The 24,905-nt window shown below is 39.4% G+C and overlaps 1 protein-coding gene across 2 annotated transcripts in view; it reads left to right on the top strand.

The window, feature by feature from the left end:
• The window catches only part of klhdc8b (kelch domain containing 8B), a 96,456-nt gene that overhangs the window by 34,920 nt on the left and 36,631 nt on the right, over window positions 1–24,905 (top strand). The window lies entirely within an intron of this gene.

The following is a 24,905-nucleotide window of genomic DNA, read 5'->3' as shown; positions in this document are numbered from 1 at the left end:
TCTTCCAAATCGTTTGTTTTCACATTTTATTTGTTGAACACTTAGATCTGCTGGGAAGAAAAGGAATTCATCAAAAGTTCATATCAAAACTTGACATATTTCCCGTAAAATAAATGCAATTTGACCAAAACAGTAAATGGAGAAGACATACAGTTTTTTTTAAATCTATCATATGGTGTCGAAAGCGTTTTACAAAGCTTGTCATTCAATTATTTGAAAACACATTTATTCAAACAATGGAAAAGTTGTTTTTTTATGTTTCATTTGGCTTCCCTTCAGTAGAATCTTGTGTTGCATTTTGGCCAACTGTAGAATCGGGGTCAGTTATTGCACACTTTGGGTTGTAAAACCGTAGTAAATAGTCCTTGCGACAAACATCCTGAATTTTGTATCAGTTAGACTGCCTGCTACTTGGTACACTTGCTAGTGGACTAGTAGAGTCCATAGATATATTATCCATAGAGCAAGCCTTATCTGAAATATTCGTGCTCTTTGCATTCTTCTATTTTTTTTTTTTTTATAACTTTCATCCACCTCCACTTTTGTCTCAGTATAATCTAATCCCTGTGTTATTCCTCTAGTGGCTAAATATTTTTATCTACTCTTGCATTGTTAGCGTGTGAGAGCCAGGAGCGTAATCACGGGGCCCAATACTGGATATCTGTCACTCTTTGGAAACTTCAGCTGTGGATCATTTTTAAATGCATTACTTTTACCAATCGAATGATGGGATGAGGCTGAAGATGGTGTCCTCTACTGATGGAGTTAATTCTTGCAGTTAACTCCTTGCAGCTCATTGTCCATACCCCGCATGTTCTTTACATTATATTTCCTTAACTCATACCACCTTATTCATTGTCAACCACATGGAACTTGTTGTTGGCTCTGAGGGAGCGTATAGCAGTCAATAAAACCCATTAATAAGATTCCTGTAAAATATTTGTCAAATAAATGTCAATCGCAGTACAGTATATGATTTTGTGTGTGTGTGTTGAACTTTGAGAAGCTAATCAGATCATTAATGGAGGAGCCCCTGCGGATCAGTGTGTTGGAACGATTAAATGCTCTTCTCACGCTGCTTCTGTTGCTGCAGTGAGTTCATGCATATGCATGACGGAGCTGCACATGCTTCTGTATGCACGGAAACAAGAGCAGTATCTGCGGCAAAGATTTTTCAAGAATATTGCTTGCTCTTGTACGTCTTTTTATAATCCCTGACCGTCTCAGGTCATGTCACACTTTCTTTATTTTACAAAAGTAATGACCGCTGAGCAAAAGACACACACACACTGAAAATCTCACATATAAAGTCATGTTTTGATTATGGTGAAACTGAACGTTGTTTTGTATGCTAAGCTACTGTTTTTTTAGCTGTTTTCCTCAAAGAGTGCTCAAGTTCAGTCACATAAATGTTGAAAAATATGCATGTAATAAAAAGAGACATCACTTTATTGCAGTTCCAGAGCCCCTCCTCATGAGAATTAGGTATAATTTCTTAAGACAACCATGTACAGTATATCCAATTATCATTCAAAACAGCTCTTCTTAGAAGCTCTTATATTCCGGTACTTATTTTAAAACATGTTTTTATTGGTTATTATTTGGATATCCATTGTTGACAGGAGAATTCAAACAATCACAGTGTAATAAGAATTGCTGTATAAATAGTCTCCCTTAAACCAAACTTGGAATCATAATATTGTACTTTGTGTGGCAAAATAGAGTAATAGCCAGATACATTTAAAAAAAAAAAATTTTTTTAGCACCACTGTCTGCTATGTTTGTGTATTAGTAGTGCATCACTTTTGTAAAAGTAGACCATTCCATAGATGTGATTTCTTGCTGAAATATTTAATCTAGCACTTTATTTAGGTTGCATATAATGTTTTTCTGGGTGACTACTGAGTCAAAGAACATTTCATCGTTGCAGATAGTACATTTTTCATTAGCACATTCTTATTATAAGTACTGTAAAGCAACATGGGATGCAATTATAGAGCATAAGAGATTCAGAAGTGGCAGAGTCTTTAAGTATAAATGAATTGCTCTGAAACACGAAACGTATAGGGGGGGGGGTGCATGGAAGGATGGCAGGCATGACAGAAGAGAACAAGTGTTAAAGATTAGAAATGTCTGTGGATTACCATGGCCGTTGTTTTTAAATCTCCCTCAATGAACTTTGTTGGCATTGGCTTGTCTCTGCAAATACAGTACACGAGAAGCTGAATTGATGATTAATATTCATAATTGGATAAAGAGTTTTTGATTTGTTTTTGAAAAGCCAAAAACAATAATGAGCTAAAAGCTTATGGTGCTCTTCCAGCTGGGATCCCTTTAGTGAGTCAATAAATGCTGATCTTGTTTGGCATGTTATCAGACTGCTAATGGAATGTGGCTTTTTTTCCCTTTACATTCAAATCTATGAAAAAGCTGCTTCATTACAACCCCCTTCATCATTCTCATTTTCGAGAGATGAATGTCAGTAATCTTCACAAATCTCCACAGTGCATTTATTTGAAAGTGTTCCAATTGGTTCCAACACTGAAGAGCAGCCTTCAGTTGACAAAGCTCTCAAACATTTGGTGAAAATCCTCTTATGACTTGATCAAGCCTGGATCACCTTGAACATTTTGTCATCCCCTTAATGATTAGCAACTTAAGAATCAACCAACAGTAAATTAAAAAAAACATGCTTTATTCAGATTATGGTATGATTCATGTCTCAGTAAAGAGCCTCCACTTGTGAATGTCGTTGTCGTGTGTATTTTGTCTACAGCTGTTTCTGATATTTTTTGCACCTTTAATCTTGTGTGTTTATTTTTCTTTTCAGTATTGCCTTGAATAATACACCTTTGCATAATAGTCACTGATGGAATAGTAGTACACTCATTCCACGTCTAAGCCGGAAAAGTGGGTTCGGTCAGTGTCAACGTTTTTGTCTGTCTATATCCTGTGATTGACTATCAACCTGTGCACGATGTAGTCTTATTTTCACCCAAAGTCAGCTGGAATGTGAAATACCCCACACGAAACTGTTAAAAGTTGGAATTGTAAACCTTTGTCGTATCTTCATCTTTTGATCTGAAACCCAAATGTATACAACAAAAGCAAATATATTGACCTTGCCATTCCATTACTTTCATTCCGGTGGCATTTAATATGCAGCAAAACCCTTGTGTAAAAACACAATACCATTGGCATATTGACTGATAACATCGATGCACCATTTTCAGCTTCGAAGCCAATAAACAGTCCTTGTTGCTGACCTGTGCATGTACCGGAGCCAGACAATGAGAAAGGCTGTAAAATGTCAGGCAAGCTCAAAATAGCTGGTCCGCAGCTGGCAGTACAGTCTTTACCAAAAATGAACACCTCCATGTCTTTGACAACAGATGTCAACAAATCATAAAGCCACCTCAACACACTTAGTGTTGTGTTCAATGGTTTTGCCTTACTTTCTATACAATTCTAGTTTGACATGCACATTTGCCGAAAATAAATAGTCTACAAGATGGGAACAGAAAGGCACTCAAGTGATGATGGGCAGCATGAAGAAGCAAGCGAAATGACATTTTCTCTCATCAAACACCTAAAAAAAAATGCATTCAAACTCCTATGGCTGTTGGGCTCCAGGTGACGGAGTGGTACCGTCACTTGCCTACGATGCAGGTTGGCGTGGGTTAGCTACCCCGCCTGGGAGACCGTGTTTGTATGTGTTTGTGTGAATGCAAAAAACAAAAAAACACCTCCTATGGCAGTTGGGCAGCACAGTGGACATTGTGAATCCAATAGCATAGTTGCCTAAATCAGGGGCCTGCAAACTGTGGCTCTGGAGCCACATGAGACTATTTAGTCGCTCGCTGTGGATCTCAATTTTTTTTGTGAAGAAATTAATATTTTTTTTTTACATATTTTTTTTTATTTCTTAGATAAAATATTAATTAAATTAATCAATAATTAAATTAAATAATAATGATAAAATATTTAAAAAATAGAGTTAAAATTTTTAATTTGTTAGAAAAAGAAAAGAAGACCAAAAGTTTTTAAAAAATACCTAAAAATGTCCAAAAAGTAACCGTAAAATGTCCAAAAAGGAAGAGAAAAAGCAGAAAATTAGCATAAGATGTCAATGAAATTGCCAAAAATGTCAAAAAATTCAATAAAAAAGGCAGAAAAGAAAATGTTAAAAAAGTAAGCATATAAAGATGAAATCCAAAAATTACCATAAAATGTCCGCCGAACTGCCAAAAATGCCCAAAAATTGATAGCAAAAAGGCAAAAAAAAAATAAATCCAAAAATTGGCTGAAAAAGGAAGAAGAGGGGCAGAAATTAATTACCATAATATGTCCATAAAATTGTCAGAAATTTGACAGAATGTCAGAAAAGTCTAACAATGTATGAAAAATGAAGTATGAAAAATAAAAAATCCAAAAAACGAAAGATCAAAGATAGAAGAAAATGAATCTCAATGTCATGGATGCTGCATACTTTTCTGATATCGCACAGCTCTAATGAGCTCACTAACACTAACACACTGTTTCGTTTATCACAATGTTCAAATGACTCTCTTGACAGGGAAGGTTGCTGACCCTTGGTCATATTAGTCATATTTAAACTAAACAAACAAGAGTTTACATTCATGGATTATCATGATCTGGATGACTGACAATATATAAAAAAAATAATTACACACCCAATTTTTCTAGTCTTTTATTTATTTATTTTATTTTAGTATCACTTGTTTTTGTCTAAAGTTTTCATTTTCCTTGCACATACTGCTCCAGAAATGTGTGTTTTAAGTTCATTGTGAATGCTTGTCTGTCCATTCAGGCGTCTCTGCACCTCTCAGTTGAAGTCACCCAGGATGGGCTTCAGCTTTCCACTTGTCCCACGTCGGGTAGATGAGTGGTATAGAAAAAGGATGGGTCCCTCAGTTACTCTTCATCATCATTGTGAAGCATGCATGAGCAAAAAGCTTTTGTCAAGACCGCAAAATGTCCCGTGGTGCGTTCATTTGATTCCGACACGTTCATCCATGAGACGTTTTACTGACTATTCACAGTACACAATGTTGCAGCAGGGCATATACGCCGCTGCAACGGCTCCTGAATTCAAATGTCCTACTGAGATTTCATCCAGAAAGTCACTTGACACTCCCTGCAGGGCTTGTGTGTGTCTGTGTGTGTGTGCGTGAGAGAGACATGACAGCACTGCTAGCTTCCTGCGGGAGTTAGGTTGAGGTTTACCCCTTTTCTCTGACACAGCAGAGGAGGTGAGAATCAGAGCAACTTAAGGCGATGAATTGTGAAAAGAGACTAGAGAGGTAACAAAAAGCAAAGTGTGCGTGTGTTGTTTGACGAGGGTGACAGCAAGGGGTGGATGCAGTGTTGGAGAGGGGGAGGGGGGTTGGGGGGGGGGGAATGCAATGGACAGGTAGTCGCATTCTGTATTATTTTGCTGCATTGGCCAATTTTTTTCACAACTTCCTATCTTATAGGCACATTGTTTGCACTTTATTAACTCGGTAGTACCTCCACCTCTGTTTAATAATAGAAACGGGTGAAATTTCAGTTTTTGGTGGAGCCTTGATGCTTAACAGTAAGATTGCATAAAAAAAATAAACAATGTATGACTCATGAAAGAACCACACACATGCAGACGAATCAGAGTTGACGTTGTATAGCTTCCCTAATGATACTCTGTTATTTGTGACCTGCTGAAGCCGAAGACTTTAGCAAATGAATCATAGCCGTGGTGCAGTGTGGGTTGCCAGCGCCCGGGGGCAAGTCATGGATTTGCTCTCTCTAACCAGCAGACCTGGAGAACTCCCTTGAACCTTGTTTGATCCTTCTGGGTTACTTTAGTTCTTGATTGTCAAGTATGCACAATGTCAGCGGCAGAAATTGAGTTTACGCCAGCTTCCTCTCACATTCAAGACTCTAATTTGACCCTAAGTGGGGATGGCTGATTGTCTATGTCTGCAATAGAAGGCGGCCGGTCCCGGGTGTACCCCATGAACTCAAGAAGGCAAACAATGTTGACACCTTGTGTTTGAACTAGAGCTGTCAAACGGTTACATTTTTAAATCAGATTAATCACATCTTAGAATTTTGATTAATCATGATTAATCGCTGAATAAAAAAAAAGGCTTTTATATCACCGTTTTCCCCCCGCCAAATTTGAAGAGCACCGGTTATATGTTAATTATTTTGATATTTAATGTTATGAGGACATCTTCAACATTTTTTTGACCCACTGCACTCATCCTCCTCTTTTTCCAATCAGTTAATTACTTACATAAATTAAAATGGGAAAAAAAATACCCTAATATTTTGACAAGTATTCTAAATGTGATACGCAAACATGTATAACATTTATAAAATGCTTTACTTTAATCCCTGTAATTATGTTTATTGCTAAAACACAACCTGTGCTACCTTAAATGTAGCCATCCACTGTCACGCTAAAGGATAATCTATGGTCAAAATGAATAGTGCGATCATTTTTTGTGATTAATTAATCAGTTAACGCTTTAACTTTGACAGCACTCAACCTACTTTTCAAATTAGTGAACAAAATGTCATATTTTTATACATTTTATATACATGTATCAAGCTTGCGACCCAGTGACTTCACCAGAAGTTAAATGCTTTAAAATGCTTTTCCAGGCCTTTACTGCAGCCCCTTTCAGTTCTTGTTTGTTTCTGGGAGTCTCCTTTCTGTTTCTTCCTTAGGATGTAAAATGCAGGCTTTATTAGGTTAAGATCCGGTGGTTGACTTAGCCCAGGGGTGTTAAACTCGTATTAGCTCAGGGGCCGCATGGAGGAAAATATATTACCACGTGGGTCGGATTGATAAAATAATGGTATCCATCCATCCATCCATCCATTTTCTTAACCGATTGTCCTCACAAGGGTCGCGGGGGGCGCTGGAGCCTATCCCAGCTGGCTTCGGGCAGTAGGTGGGGTACACCCTGAACTGGTTGCCAGCCAATCGCAGTAAAATAATGGTATTTCATTTAAAAACAATTGCCGTCAATTATACACAGATTTTCACTATTTGTGGATCAACCCTAAATTAGGGAGCTCACCTTTAATCATATTGTTAAAACACGAATGCAAATGGAACGTGGCAACACTTTGCCTGTATGAATTCCGAACGTGTTAATACCTGTTTTGCATATATATTGTTTCCAGAATGCATTGTGTGGCGCAGTTAATGAAGTTATAAGGAACTTTAGGTTGTGTGTAAAATACAGTAATGACATCCAGGACGATTCTGTGTTGCATTGCTCATCTGAGGACTGCTTGTGAAATTAGAAATTTATGTTTTGATTGTGGCCGGCTGATTAATGGGTCAGACATTTAAAAAAAACATTTCTTTAGAAAATCGTCTCGAGGGCCGGATTTAACCCCTTTGTGGGCCTGATCCGGCCCGCTGGCCGTATGTTTGACACCATTGACTTAGCCAGTCTTAGTCTTGATAGGGGTTAATCTTGGTTTTAGGAAACAAAAGGATATGCTTCTGATTCAAAACACACAAGCTCATCTAATAAGCATGGTAAAGGTGTTATCATGGCTTGGGCTTGCACGGCTACTTCTAGAACTATCTTACTCTTCATTGATGATGTAACTCATGATGGTAGCAGCAGAATGAATTTGGTAGTCTACATTACAAAAACATTTTGTATGACATTTTTGAGAAATGCATCCAAACTAATTGAGGGGTACTTCGTCATGCAACAAGACAATGACCCAAAACACACATTACTGACAGTACTGTAGCTGTAAAGAAATACTTAAGCGAAGTAGTATTAGAAAAGTGAAAAAGCCAAATACTGAGCTGGCGAGAGAGATCCATGCTACAAGTTCACCTGCTTCGGGGGTACAATTACTTGACAGGCCCTGTGTGCCGCAGTCAATCCATGCTACTACCACTCAAGGACATTGAATTTCACCCAGCTGCATCCTGGAATAGATGACCAGATCCCCTCTTGTGCTATACATTTGTTACTACATTGGTTATTTGTACATTTGCCGTAGTATAAGAATCCCCCAATAAATTGTCACTGTAACGCAAGAACTTGTTGGTATGAACCTAACTGGCGACCAGTCCAAGCCGGTGTACCTCTCCGATTGATCCAGCACACCCGCGAGCCTAATTAGGAAGGATGGATGGACGTTTGCGAACGTTCTCTTTCATCATCATGTCATCACATCACACGAAGCTCATGTCATCGCAGTTTTTTCCTTTGCCTGCATTTGTCTGTCATGTGCTTCTTTGTGATGCGGTCCGGCCTGCTCGCTTCTCATCACCCGTTCCCTTACCTCCTCTACACATGTCATATTTGATCACACAGCCCGCTGCTTTACCTTTTGGCTGCTCAGCTTTTTATGCAGTCACTGAGCACTCAATGTACCACCACTCACACCGTAAAATTCTTCAAAACACCAATAAATATGGTGAAGGTTTACCCGTTGCCCGTTCCTTATCCCCCCACTTGTTTGACCAGGCTTGTCATGCTCTACTCACACTCATAACTCTGTTGCTTCTTTTTATTTCTACCGCATTATCACCATGCAGCATTATGCATTCCATAGAAAGCTTTGCGTTGTAATTCTGTTAAACACAAGCTCACTTCGTTTGAGCACTTGGGATCATTACACCGTTTGTTTAGGACCGCCGGAGCTTAGCGTATGAAGATAAACAGCTGCAATGTTCTGGCTGCCTGACTTAAGGATGTGTGGGTAATTTCACACACACATTCAATGCTGACAGAGGGAAATGAAATGCACAATAAAGTAAAGGATACTTTAGCGCACACAAACAAATTCCTGGTCATATTTTTAAGAAGTTAGAAAAGTATATGACGTATCTGAGGGCTTTTGAGATTCAGGATTCTTGTTTAAAGCTGGTTGGGTAGATGTATTTTACAGTTTCATCAATCCATCAATTCACTTGTGGTTTTGATTAATGTGTAAACAATACTCATCTTCCGGTTAACTTAAATAAAAGACACTGAACGTTTGTGACACTAGCTTTGTGTAGATTACATTTATGTTTCTTGTTCTGATGAATCCTTTACATTTTGATGCAGATTCAGACAAAGGTGTTACAGCCCAGTTGAATTAGGGAAATGATCAGTTGTAGCAAAAGGTGATGCTGTCAAAAAAATGTGTTGTGTGTTATAGGGCATGTACACGGGATGCACATCTTCATCATCGTCATATGACACGATTACAGTTTTGTTTTTCTTTTTGAAAAATTGCATTTGAAACATTGGACAATTGTAGCAACACATAGGGTTGGTTGTTCAGCCTGCCCATTTGGTTTTCCACTCTTTTTTTTTTTTTTTTAAAGGCCTGTAAATCCGTCCAATGCTACATTAAAATTCCTTTTTAATTGGCGTGGAAGAAAACTAAGATGACTAAGTGGACACGAAGAAAGTTGAGCTGGTTGGTCAGGGTGGCAATTACTGGCTTGTCCATGTGTTTGGATGTATGACTAACACCCACCTCTGTCTGTACAATTCTCTTGCTGCTCATTTCTTTCCCTCCTCCTCGTCATCCTGCCATCTACCCAAACCAGAGACACTTGAGCTTTATTACCAAGTTCCATTGTGCATTAATGAGACACCCTCTATGCAGGAATACAGATAGAAAGACACATGTGGCATACAGAAATAATGAACACGCCACAGACTATTCATATACCTACATATGGTAATCACCTCTGTTATGGGGAAGTTAGCAGTGCACACAAAAACATAATTTATTGAGGCACAGTTATAACGTAATTACAGAATTTGGACCTGAGGCGCCCGTTTTGCTTAAATATTTACTCGATCACCTGTTCAACACAGGCATACATCATAGACTAGAGACCACAGTATGACATTTCATGTGTAATGCCACAGATTTACATTTTATTATTAAATGGGGGTGTCAGGCATGAAATGTAGGCCAGCATTAACTGTAGATGGAATATACGCATCACATTTCCCCCTCACTATGCTTACCTTCTCCTGTTTGCGAGATAGCACCAGATAACGCTGTAGGCAAGAGTGGGAAGGGTAAATGTACAAGGGCATGTAACGGTAATGATTCCATTCATTTTGAGATAAAATGTGACACCAAAGAGAGGGAATGTGGAGCTGAGAGAATAGAATGTTTATTCATAGGCTGGTGCAGTAGTGAATGCTGCAACAAGCTGCCAACCAGAAAAAAAAAGTATTTCGCAATATGTGATGTGGCTCAGGTGTGCTGAGGAAAAATCGTAACATCTTGACAGCCACATTGCTCTCTTTTTGCAGAGCTGGTCGCTCATTACATTCACTTTAAAAAGGATTTACACGGATAGTGGAGCGTTTGATGGCAGCTGAGTTCTGCGACAGCTTGATTCATTATTGATTGCTATTCTTAGACTTGTGCTGCAACATTGGTCGAGCTGCACGCGCGCTAGTGTCTAAATAGGCAACCTATAGGTGACAAGGCTGAAAGACCGAGGCATCACTTTCAGTAAGGGCTGCTATGTAAGGTGGACTCAGAATGATGGATTTTGCCTTATTCCTTACTGTGTTGAATGTGTAATTTAAGGGACGAGGTTAAGACTTGACTGATAACTTCCTGTGACCCGAGATCTGGTCCGGTTTCGGTTGTGTCATGATTTCCGTAATAACCGGATAGTGGATCCCACAAACGCAGAGACACAAAGGGTGCGGATTGACAAATTTAATTGTACACAACGGAATTCTACAACACTGGACGAAGCCAGGAGAAAACAGTTAACAAAAGTCCCTTGCAAAGTATGCGAGTAAAATAAAGTAACAAAAATACAACCGAGGGCTGTAGAATCACACAACGCGAATGAGAAAAAACTAAATACAAAATGAGCTATACAAAGCGGATAAACTAAAAGCGACGTGGGAAAAACAACACGTGGATAACAATCACTCTAGCATAAAGATGAGGAAACACAAAACTACGGAGCACAAAAGGCTCAGCGCGTGGTTAACAAGCATTCAGGCAATAAGCCGAGGAAATAACAACATAAAACTATGTGTCAAAAGACTCACGTGAGAAACTGGAAACAAGAAACGAAGCTAGAGATCGGAATTTGGAACACAAAGTCAGAATAAAGCTCTTGGGCGAGGACATAGCAAGGTCAATACTCCAGTGAGGAGTGTTGGCAGTTCCAGTCCTTATGAAGCGTTGATTTGGGAATGAGAAACAGGTGCGGCGCAGGAGGACACACCCCTCTACTCAATCAGAGACTAAAAACAAAACAAAAACACAACGCAATGAGAGCACAACCATAACAGGTCGAAAATAGTCCGGCTAGTTGGCTGGGATGATGGACATAAAGCGTTTTTCTTCTAAAAACAATTTTTGTTCAAAAGAGTGATACGTTTGCATCACAAAACCACAAACTAGAAAAAAGTCCGACTCCATTATCGCCTGGCACGATTTTTTTTTTTAGCGTATCACTGCTCTGCATCCAGCTGACAGACCCGCATGTGCCACCGTAAATATCACTTTGAAAACTCATGATAACAAGTATTACTACGACACCGGCGACAAAGACAACACCTTAAGAACCGAGCCAAGGGGGTATCTTTATGAACCCGAATATTGATGCCGAAATTCGTCAGATGTTAGAACGGGCAGAGGGAGAGAGGAGGGATAGAGAATTGGTACAACTTGATGCTGGAGCCATTAGAGAGCGAGTGACTGGCAAATGGGGGTGCACTTGTTTGAAGTGTGAACCCATGCCGACAAAGGCGGAGTGCTACTGCTGCCATGAATGGGATCTCATCATCATGCCACAGATGCAAAATCTTTCAATTGATGTGGAGGCCAATGCGGCAGCTTCTGTCTGCATCACAAATAATAGAGACTTTCAAGAAGCCAAAATTGTTTCAAGGCAATGTCCGTGCTCAGAAAGTGGTGGAAAGTGTGCGAAGATTCAGGGACATTTTTATTGGTACAGTCCGGGAAATCATGTGTCATATATCCATCCATCCATCCATTTTCTTAACCGCTAGTCCTCACAAGGGTCACAGGGGGTGCTGGAGCCTATCCCAGCTGGCTTCCGGCAGGAGGCGGGGTACACCCTGAACTGGTTGCCAGCCAATCGCAGGGCACACAGAGACGAACAACCATCCACACTCACAATCACACCTACGTATGGACAATTTGGAGTGTTTAATTAACCTGCCATGCATGTCTTTGGAATGTGGGAGGAAACTGGAGTACCCGGAGAAAACCCACGCAAGCACGGGGAGAACATGCCAACTCTACCCAGGAAGGCCGAAGCCCGGACTCGATATCGCGCATCATATAGAATAATATAATATAGTGTGACATCTCACAAGAATGCTGCCAGCAGAGGTGGTTGGTAATCTCACTTCTTTATTTGTCTTCACACAACTGTCTACTGTTGGCCGCAGCCGACACCGAACACAAGAAGCTAATTCGTGAGCCGAATTAGCTTCAATGCTTTATTTCCGTGGCCCCAGCCGGACTCCTTTCGTCTCGACCAAAACCAGACCAGATCACGGATCACAGGACGCTGTCAGCGTTAAGTCAGTGCTGATTGCACACCACTGTAGGTGAGGACGCCATACAGATTCATGTCCAAAATCCCAAACTATACCTTTATACTGGCTGATTAAAAGGAGTCCAAAGATGTACCCTTGAGGGACCCCAATGTCATGGCCATTCGATCGCTATCTTAATCTGTTCTCTTGTAGTATGGATATACAGTACATGCATATACACATAAGTACATACAGCAATTATAACATCTTAAGTCTGATGTTTTGTCTGATTCGCTTGCTACTCCTGTCTTGTCTGGATACACAGATATTCCCTGAATAAAGTTACTTTACTGGTAGGTAAAGGGTTTGTGTTACCATGGTGACATCTGATCAGTCAGCTGGCGTAGACCACAGCTTTCCTGTAACACTTTGGGTAATCAGATAAGTGGTATAAAAATGGCTGGCTGGATGTTCGTGTCCTGTGTTTGTGTGTGAATGATTTTAGTGAATAGATTGAAGGACATCCTCGCGCTTGTTGAGTACATTCTGATGTTCTCATCAGGATTATAGACTGTACATCACTAACCTAATAGCAGAACTGACCAAGTAGGCTACTGTTCAATAAAATATGTTAAAATTATGTTTTTTCTTGTTGTTGTTTTTGTGCCCAGAGTATAAAATGAAGAATAAGATATTCATTGAGATTAAAAAAAAGAAAGAAAATCACCTTTAGAATTTTTTGGGTGAGCTGTCAATGCTTGCAGCTACATGTAAAAGTTTTTGATTTATGCCTTCAGATGAAAAAAATTAAAATTACTTTGGTGTTGCTATAGGGACCATACAGAAGAGTGTGTGCGTGTGTGCGTGTGTTTTTAATGAGATCCTGAATTTAAACAATCTATTTTTCAACAGTCCACTCAGCAGGCATGGGAATGGCTATGGGAAATGTATCACAATGATTATTTAGTCACTACCCCCCACCCCACTTTTTTTTTTTCTTGACAAGTGAAAAGTCAGTTTCCTTACATGTGTAGAGCAGATTGTTATCATGTTGCCAGAGTGCATCATTTGAGGCCTTCTGCCTAATTGCTGCACTAAAGTGTGAGTGACAGCAGCAGCCTCCCAATCCCCAAGCACAATAATCTAACAATCTCCTCAAACCACCTTTCTTCTTATCAAAGTCAGGCTAGAACTTATTGCAAATCTAAATGCTGTAAAATCATCCTTCACTTCATTTTTATTCGTATCATGGCCAATTGTAGTATAGGTTTACAGCCCAATAGATCGAATGTTCTTTATATCCTTGATGATGGTCCGTGAGGCGTTCAGAGGCATTTCTAGTCGGAAGAACCCTAAACATAGGTATTGGCCAGAATGTTTTTGGATCTCAAAAACAAGCACTTCCTGGTGGACGTTGAGTGCAACTTTTGTTGTCGGAAATGACAACGGCAGATCTAGTGGAGTATAATTTGAAAATTGCTGATTTTCTTTTGTGTTAACATAAAGGAAAGTTAAAACAACTTGGACATTCATTGTATTAATCAACACACATTTCATTGCACCTGTCTTGGCTACTTTTTAAAATGTGTGTTTTGAGAATGGGCCACGTCCTCATTCTTCTTCGACTCGTGAGACTTCCAACAACTGTTTCTGTTGAACGACTCCCACTTTCCCTGAATAAATAAAGCCAAGAGCCAAATAATTCTTAACATCATTTTGTCTTACACTAATGGTCTTTTGTCAAGAATCCCATCACCATAATGGTGAATAATTTCTTATTTACTGTCCAACTAGCATTGTGCCTCTTAGGATAAAGCAACATAAGTAAGATGTGTTTTATTGTGCTTTCGTCTGGCAGTGCATTCATAATTTGATGTTTTTCTAACAAAGGCCTTTCTGTGACATAATTATGTCAACATGACTATAACAACAAGAGACAGCCTTTTCTTCATCCTACTCCAAGAGAAATTAGATCTACATCACTCTAGGTATCTCATTATGTGTAGGTTTTTTTGCCTGGTCAATCACATGAATGTAACACAATCACACTTTATGCTTTTCAACCGAGACTTTCTTTCTTTCTTTCTTTCTTTCACAACCACAGTCCAAGTGGTAGCTTTTGCCCACATTTTTTTTTAAATACTGTACTTTTTCTGTAAAAGATGCATGCATGGTTGAAGCACTGTATCTGCAGTGAGTTTCGAGGAAGAGAAAATGTCATACTAATTGCTCTTCATTTGAATAGGAACTTACGTATGCAAATTAGCAGCACAGAAAATCTTACTAGCAGTAATGTTAGACATTCTATACACTTTATGAGCCCGTTAGCACCTCTAAGGTGAAACGCAATTTGTTTTGAACAGCTGGCTGACCTCCAATTCGTTACGATTTGTTAATATTGGCACATATATGACACAATCTCTTGTTCAAGCACTTTTCAAAGGTTCTCTCATGCACTGAGACGGAGGTTATTTAAATGAATTTAACCTATTGTATAAAAACACTTAATGGGGATTTGAGGTTTGTAACGAGTGCGCTGATAGAAAGACCAAAGATGTGTCATGTCACAGTGTGCTCAGAAGCAATATTCGGCAACGGAACAGTAGGCTATGTTGTTTAGACATTGCTGAATTACCAAGTAACTAACTAAGGGGCCTACGTGTGCTAGGAAATCTCTCCCTCACTATTACAACACCATCAAATGCTGATTTGGGGGCTGAAATAGTGTAAGTAAGCAGTATGAGTATCTCTTATTTCCATTCTGTAAGGTTCTGCTGTGTTCTTTGGAATAGTGCGCCACAGTTACTTTTCTTTTTTTCCCAGCGCAACATTGACTAATGATCATACGTTACATCACTTGTTTTCTGGGCATTGCACTGTGCATGGGACCCACAAAAGAGCAAAATACATTGACTGCAAGGCGAATGTAATCACACTTATGGCCACATGGGTGACCTGTAGTATGTATCATCCTAAAACTGTCTCTAGTCTGAATATTATTACACGGCCAATGTTTTGAGGGCTCCCAACATGACAAGCCGTTTGCAAGAGTAATTCTCCGTTTGTTTTGTTATGTAAACACAATAATTATTTGCTTTCTCTGTTCAGACTATTTCGTGAGGCATGCACACAAAGCGGAGTAGGCTTCTATTGCGGGGCTGAATGTCAATTTTGTGGGAAAAGTCTGATATCTTTCTCTATCCAGTTCATTGTGGTTTTCATGACATCACTGCCCTGCCATCACATGCAATACATCAATTACATGATTTGTCTGTCCGCAAGTCTGCCCCCGTGTGTGTGTGTGTGTGTGCGTGTGTGTGTGTGTGTGTGTGTGTGTGTGCAAGTGTGTGTGCAAGTGTGTGCTTGTGTGTGGTGCTGTCAAGACTGTTCAAGTTTACGTTGGCACTTCATGTGACAAATTAGGACACATCTGCGCAACATCAAAGCTTTTGTCTCTGTATATCATTATCATCTTCATCCCTCTCATATTTTGTGTAGTCCTGAAACCTGTTATTGTGCTACTTAAAGCCCAGGCAGATTGCATGATGTTTTGATTATACAGGGATCATGAATTAAAACAAACCTGTCACATATGCAGCCAATCACTTCAACTTCCTGTCAACCTCGATTTAGCCTCTTCAGTTAGAAATTAGTCGGCTGTCAAATTGGCATTGACATGAAAATTAATTTGAACATATTCCCCATGCAACTGAAACAGCATGTTGAAGCGGTAATGATAATATGGGTTGCATAATAAACTCTTACAGAGACATGTACTTATTCCAGGAAAATATGGTAACATTTCTTTGGAGTTTTCTTTAAGCCTGCCATATTGTTCTGACTATCAAAATGTAGATTTGAAGGCTACTCATGGGTGATGAGGGGGGGGGGGGGGCACAGTTATACCTATAAAACACAACAGGACTTACACATACATTAGGCTACTGCATTACATTTACTGTAGCATGATTGTAACAAGGCATACATGAGAAACGTATTTTGATTCAAAATAAAACATTTTCAATGATGTGCAAAGTAACAGATACGCAGAGAACGGAGACAGAACTCCGTGGAATAAATAAATAATAAACATCGGTGGAAACGGATTACGCTACACAAGCACACTGGAACAATTCAGAAGCACTTTTATGCTACGTTCACACCAAAATAGGGGGAAGCGGTATTTACTTCCCCCCCCGTACAAAAATTGCATCCCCTGCCGTGGGATATTATAACTTTTACCACAGAATAATGGAGTTTCTTCCAAAAAGTTCCTTGTAAACAGATATTTAAACTGCAAACATCTGGGACAAAACAGATGAACAGATAAACAGTATCGTTTAGTCATCTGAGCTTTTTCTATGTGTCCTATATCTGAGATTTCATTCAATGGTCATTGAATGCATCTACAGTCCACTGCAGCGCGAGTGCTTGCTTTTCTTTTGCTTCTTCGCGATAAATACTTTTTTCTTGTTTCAAAACAAAGCCCACGTGTGTTTTCATGTATTTATTGAAAAACATGCTTTGTACCCGCGGATACAATTTGTACGGGGGCAAGTGGCTGCCCGTGTGACGTAGTCCATCACCGAAGCTGATGTGGCACATATTTCAGCCCATCAGGCTGCGAGATTTTGGCGAATTTGTGGATTTTCGCCACATCGTACCATGTCCTCTCACCACTCCAAACCCGTCCTCCGCGCTGCCCCACGCACTTTCCCGTCCATCTGCGCTAAATTGTCCATATGCAAAGGCGCCGCCTAAACGCTCCCCCCACTTTTGGTGACTTGTTGTGTATGTAAATCTATGACGGCGTATTAGGGCCACTTATAAATATGTATTTTTTTAAAGGGTCGGAGCAATATTCCGAGAAAAAAACTCGAAAATTTGCGATTTTTGTTGTTGTTGCAAATTTGCGAGTTTATAAAATGGAAAATTTACGACTTTATAAAGTGGCAGATTTGCGAGGGAAAAAACTCAGAAACTTACGAGAAATACACGTAGCGTAGCTATAGTCCAATCATGTGAGAATTCGTTGGTGGTTAATGGGACACTGTTTATAAAATGAAAAGGCAGAATGGAGACAGATTCATTCTTAAATTTAAACTTTACTCGTCATTCACCGCATCTAGAGCAACACCACTTCCTCATCCCCTATCAGCTGACTAACACTATCCAATCAGATGCTAGCATACCACTGGTAAATGCAAGTACATGACGGAGAGCAGCAGATTCGACACATCAACTCAGATACTTGTACAAAAAAATACCAAAATGTATGAATGTGTAAATAATAATTCTGGAAACATAAATGTACAAGTAAATATACATTTTAACAAATTAACTTAAATGCTTGATCGTCCGGGTGTGGACTTTCACAAGGCGAGGCGTCTTTGTCGCTGGCCAGTGGCCGTACACAATGGTACACAGGAGCGAATGCTTAGCATCATATGGTTAATCTATGCTGAAGCTATTACAATTTCCTTATTTGGAAACCAGACCGAAATGTATTGGCACAAACTGTCGAGTAGTACGCTATGTGTATTTCTCGTAAGTTTAAATTTGCGAGTTTAAAAAAGTGGCAAATTTGAGAGTTTTTTTCTCTGAATATTGCCCCCGCCCTCTAAAAAAAGAATATATATTTATAAGTGACCCTAATACGCCGTCGTATAAATCTGACATTATTAGATTGTTTTCTTCTTGTGTGGCAGCCTGGCAGGTTATTCTGTAACATGAGGTTTTGACAGTTGCCGTCATATTTTCGGGACCAAGGCACTGTTCCAGATCGTTCCGGCCCGAATCTTTTACCGGAACTTAGTACCGGACCGTTCCGGCCCACTTTCACTCCTAAGTAAGGTGGGTGTGGCTGCATCCATAGTGAATGTGAAAGACAATTCCACAGAAAAAGACCCTGATAGCTGAAGTACTACCTCGCTATCAACTATTTGAGATTTGGGGAACGACAAATGAATGTTAACTCGGAGCGTGGTAGGCGCTCACAATGCCACACTAGTTTTTGTGGAACATCATGTTATGAAACCATATATTGTGCGGCTTAATATTATTTCACCTAGGAAAGCCGTGAAAAGCATTAACTTACAGTACATGCTGCCTTGCTGTGTCACAAATTAAACCCACTATGCCTCAAAGAAGACAATGATGACATGTCTTGTACATTTTTACAGCTATTTTTAGCCTTCATTTCAACAGTTGTAATTAACACAAAATGTCCATACCAGCACTCTCAAGATTAACGTAGTCAGCCATAGCCTTCTGTTGGTTATTTGGGCAATTTTCGAAGCCACGCCAGATAATGGAGGAGGGAAGGGGACAAGAGATTACTGCTGTCATCTTCCCAAAGTATTAAGTGAGAAAAGTTTTTTTGCTTTTAAATGTCGTCAGTAGAGGAATGAAGTTGAAGCTCACACAGACAGAAATGGAAAGGTCAGGAACAAATTACAAAAGTTTTTTCTTGCAAGTGGACACGAGACTAACTTATGTAGCCTAACTTTATGAATACGTTTTGTAAACGTAATGCAATTTTGTACAGTACATTAAGTAATAATGTGCAACCATTTCTTAAGATATTCATATTCTGCGGTTAAAATGATTTGTATTTCTAATTAGAAAATGAAGACATTTTAAAAATTGCTTTCCCCCCCCCCCTTCACTTCGACAAGATGTATCTTCATTGTTGCAAAAGAAAGCCTTGACTTCACACGTCAAAAACTAATGGCTTGGCGGGAGCTTGGCTAGATTAATTATGCAGTTAATTGTAAATAAGCCAAAATAAGAAAAAACAATCTGCTGGCTTTTCTCCAATTGGAGGCGCTCTCGAATGGAGCATTTTCCAATTTGTCATGCCAGAAGTCCTTTTGCCGCACCGTGCCGCCCTGGAACACCCCATTCCGTGGTCCCTGCCCCTCACCACATACACAATGAATGGGTTTGACAACAGCCTGCTGTGCTCTGCTAAATGCAGTGTGAAAAGAGCTTTACTCTGTCCATGATGCTAAAGAATTTAAATTATCATTTAATCCACACTGAGTGAGACAAACAAGGTAAATGGAATCCTTGGTGAAGGAAATGAGGATTGTGTTTGCAGGCAAGGTTAAGGGCAGAATTTAGAAGCAATTTAAAGCCCATTTAACATGCCCAGGCGCTTACATAGCTGTCACAGATCTTTAAATGAAGTTGTAATTGACCATGTTCATGTAGAACCTTATTACCGGTACATTTAGTTCCCTCATGAAACTCGTAGCTGTTCCGTTATTGAATTAACGTTACAAATGTTTAAGCCTTGGCTGCACTCTCCCATCTTGATCAGGATCCATTGGATAAATGCGTTAGATTACCTTTTATCAATTGAACGTGACAGCGAACAACACAATGTTTGTCCAAGTGACGTTTACCACGATGGTCCCCATACAATCTGACGACAAACTGGCTTTTGCTCTCTTCATTAAGCAGCTGAAAGGAAGCTGCTTTCAGTGATGCATTTACTTCTTTTATCCTGATCTTACTTCAATTCTCTCTCCTCCACATCCAGACAGCATCTGTTAAGTCAATACATTCACTTAGATCCTTTTTCTTCTCACAGTGAAGTATTGGACAAGGCTATTAGCGACCGTCGGTAAAGAGCACAAACAATATGGAGACTGCATTTACATCACGTCACACTAATACAGATTTGGGTGTCTCTCCTGGGGACTGCGGCATTGTGCAATTGCCAACAGGGCACACAATAGAAAGATGCACCAAGTGATTAAAAATGAGAGAAAATAGTTGCACTTCTTAGTCTTCATGTTCTTAGAATGACAATCGTTCCTTCAAAAGGTGAAAACAGTTACGTTCCCACCTCCTTCTCACCATGCTTCAAGGGCACTATAGGGGGTCTTAATTGATCGTCTATTGACAAATTGTCATATGGTTGTGTGCTGTTATATCTAACTGCGGGAGTTCTACAGTTAATCATTAACAGCAAAAAGACTTTGTAGCTGCCAACTGTTATTAGCAAACTTTTTTTTTTAAACTTTATTTTTTAAAACATGCTTAAAGGCGACTATGATCTTTTTATGATAACCAATTAGATGCATTTTTAGCAAGTTTATCTTTAAGCCCCTTGCCTGACATTTGAAGATATTTAACATATAACAAAAAACGCCTTTCATACTCATTTTCTTCTCCTGCAGCTGTTAAGCGTATGCTTGTCTCCTCTTGACACGTATAACTTAAAGAAGCTCAATGTACCTTTTTAAGCTTCAATACTTTTTTGAAAAATGATGCATTCAAATGTTTGGAAAGGAAAATATTCTTGCAGAATTACAATATTTGCTCAGTATATAGCATAGGAACATATTATTTACTCATGGTAAAAATTTCCGACTTTACACGGATAACAATACTCAGTTTTCACTACAAACACTGAAATAACTTGTATTATTATTACTATTATTATTATTATTATTATTGTTGTTCTATATAGTTCTCAGTAGGATGCAGTACAGTTTTATATCACTTTAAACTATAACCACTATGGGGTATATGCCACGGAGGAGGCGGGACTTACGACTTCCTGGCTTTCACACATCAGCTTTGTTTCGGTTGCGCGTTCCCGTCGACTGGTGCGAGTGTGTAGTGTGGCTGTTTCTGTTGTCTAGTTCATTTCAGAGAGTTGAAATGCCAATGGGCGGGAGCTGGCAATTGGAGGGGTGCAGGGGTGGGAGTGTTGGAACGCGGCCATCAGTGGCCGGAAACGACGCTGATGTGTGAAACCCGGAAGTCGGAAGTCCGTGGCATCTACCCCATAGTAATCATTCTGTTAAATTATTACATTCTCTGACATTATCAATCCCAAAAAATAGTATCTTTGTAAAGGTGGAATTTAGGGCTGATGACGACCATGACTCCAATGACTCTGTGGAGATTAAACGTGTCTAGGATGGAATTACACTGCAGTTATTGGTGTCCAATTCCAACTATATCCTTTTTACAACTTCCATCAAGAGATGCATATTCTATTTGACAACATCACATTTAGCGTAAACATATTGGGCCCTTTTGTAGCTGTGTCATGAACTGAAACAAAATATTTGAAATTTAGGTTTCATGCTGTTTGAAGAAAATCTGGCAACTTTGTCAATGTAATGGATGAACCAGGACCAGGTACTTGCAAAAACCCATTCGAGTACAGAGCTGAAATTATATCAATTTATTTTCAAATTTTCTCCATTGACATTAGTTTCTTAGCAAATATTGCTTAATGTAAAGTTCCTCATTAAAATTTGATGATGATGCAACTGTTTTTTTTAAACTTCTTTTCCAAGTGCTCACTTAATTTTTAATACATTAGCTTGACTATTAAACAGGGAACATTTTAATATATTTTGATGCTACCTAAAATAAACACCTCATTTTCTGGACAACTGTAACGCTTAAAAGTTACAACTGTTTGTCAGTTTGTGTCATTTCTTGTTTTCTGTGCTATATCCACCACAGCTGCAGTAATGAGAGGCCTCACAATGTAAGAAGTGTGTTTTCTGATTTTCCTCCCTTCAGATAAGATGAAATAAGAAAATACAAGGAATGGCAAAGTAGCTTGAGAAAAGGACAAACGGAGCAGTCAGTTAAGCAAATAGCGGGGAAAACGGGCATCAAAGTGGAGTTATAAATAGCCAAAAAGGGATGATGGTGGGAGCGACAAGACAAGACAATAGTGGGATGCCACTGATGAAAGATGCTGAGGGATCAAAGCATTCGATTGAGTCTTCCCAACCACAGCTTTGGAGGAGAAGCAACGTCACAAAATAGAAAGCTGCACATTTACACTTTGCTGTGACTCACTCGTTAGTCTGCCTCTTTGTGATAACGGATTTGGTCACCAAGCACTGCGCCGTCAAAGAGCCACACCATAATAAGTCTGTAGGTTGCGCTGCGGTTGCCATGGTGACTCCCTGGGTGATGGGCAAAGAATAGGGCCCGCTTTCCTTAATTAGAGGAGATTGCACATGATTAAACCTTCGCGGGGCCAAAACAGAGCGCACGTGCACATGCCTGCCACACTCAAGCTACAGGTTACAGAGAGTTATACATATGCAACAGTGCTTCAATATCAAGCATGCTTATTTGTTGATATGTCTTTAAATTATACTAATATGCTAATTCTAATCTAATCTAATACACAACCTATAGGTTTTCAGGATGATGATTAACCTTAAATTTGTTCTGATCTTGAAACCATTTCCATTATTCCACTTGGGGGTCAAAATGTCACCACCATAAAAGCTATGTTATTGCACAGGTAGTGTTTTAAGTAAATCCTGTGCGGCATACGATGTAAGACTGCCAGGAGGAGGGTTAGACCCAATGTTGGTATTTTCACAGCTGGACTTCTCCAGATACTCTGGTTTCCTCCCACATTCCAAAAACACGCATGATAGGTTAAATGAAGACTCTAAAATTTAGAGTCGAAATTGTCTTTGGTATGACTGTGAGGGTGAATGGTTTCTTGTCTATTCGTGCCCTGCGATTGACGGTGTTGCTGATGACCCCACCTCTCGCCCAAAATCAGATGGGATAGGCTCCAGCACACTCACAACCCTAGTAAGGATAAGCGGTACAGAGAATGGATTGATGGATACTACTACTATTAATAATAATAATGATAATAATCATGCAGTGAATGAATGAACGTCTACAATACTTCAGAGGCACTTATTTATGAATAAGATCTGACATCCATTTCACGTCCGCTTAGCTCATTATCTGTCCGCCTGCAACCCGGATAAGATTAATCAACATCGCGTCAGACCAGCTGTCTACCCTGCGCATGTGGACGTGATCGGAGCAAATTTAAGTTTAGATCAACTTTCTGCCACCAAATTGCCGAACGACACTTCTGCTGTGCCAGCACACTCAGCTTGTTGGAGGCTAGTCTGCCAAATTGGCAAACACAAAGAAGCAGAACCCGCCGGCATTTGTGCCACACTGCAGGTGCACTGTCTACAAAAATGGAGCCCCTAGTATTTCTTAACCAGTTTTCAGATGTAGAGTCTTGTTTTACTTTTGGATGAACATTTAAATTCCAACACACCACTACTGTTTGAATTGTTGGTTTCCCAAATGATTTTGGATATTTGGAGTGTAGGTGATACAGTAACTTTTTTTTTTTTTTTTACCTGGTTAAATGTTTTTTTTCTTCTTCAAATAAATAAATAGTTTTTTTTGTGCTTCTACACATGTACAATTTTCAAGATGTTGATCTTTTAAGATCCAGCATATTTACATCTAAGACAAATTCATCCTAGTCAGCTGACGCAAACACAAATAATGCAAAATGTACAGTAAAATTCAGCTGATGCTTTTTATAGAATGCTTATTACAGCTTCCCACCTTAAGTGTGTCCCTTTGAAATCATAGCCTGCCCAGCTTGCTCAACTCCCTGGTGCAGGTGAACGCGTCTCTAAAAGGTTTCCTTTTCTGAAAAAGGCATTTTCTTCAATTCCTAGCTTGCATATACAAGGACCTTCTCTAACGTACAGACAGAGAATGTCATGAAACAGAATGGGCTGCTCATTTATTTTCCAATTGTGGCCAAGGAACTTCTCAATAGTAAATGCAAATTTTTTGTGGTGATCACACTCATAGTGAGTGACAGATTTATTAGTGCTGAATTTATCACAGTTTGAACAACAGCTTGGTGGCTGTGTCATGCATCTGCGTGACTGAGCAGTCTTCCTCGCTGTCTCTCAAGTGACTCACTTTCTCACATTTGGACAGCCAAAACTCTCCCAGCGCTAATGGTCCACTAATCTGGAACGCGACAATCTCCTTTTTTCCCCACCCCATGCTCCATCTTCCCTTCCTTCTTTCTCTCCTTGCCATTCGCCCCTTCGATTTTCTGCCCTTGCATTTCTTCAACAGGCTTACCAGATTTACTTGCTCAGCATTTGGCTTGCCCTATTTTTAAGTCTTAATAATAACTGACACTGCAGTACTGGGGCAACTTTATGTTTCCCTAGTATCCCTAATAGAATGATTAGTATGTGCTATAAATAGGTTGATGAGCCTTAAGGGCAGTACCAGAAACGGAATAGATGATAGCAATGGGTAGCTTGACCCTGAACTATTCATCCATATAATCTATAATATTAATATTTCTGTTCTGGAATTGCTACTGGACGGAATTAATTCTCACAATACAATATCAGTTGTTGTTGTTCTTTTTTTTTTTTTTACATATTTGGAGGGTGATTAATAATGATTGGATTAGAACACTCTTGATTTTCAAGGGAAAAAAAAAATCTGCTTCCATTATTAGTGGCCTATTAACTCATTTTACTGGCGATGATAGTAAGACTGTTTCTTAAA

Source organism: Vanacampus margaritifer, chromosome 1, assembly GCF_051991255.1.
Source record: "Vanacampus margaritifer isolate UIUO_Vmar chromosome 1, RoL_Vmar_1.0, whole genome shotgun sequence".
NCBI lineage: Eukaryota > Metazoa > Chordata > Actinopteri > Syngnathiformes > Syngnathidae > Vanacampus > Vanacampus margaritifer.
Note: the sequence above shows the minus strand (reverse complement) of the source record. Positions and strands in the feature narration are given on the sequence as shown.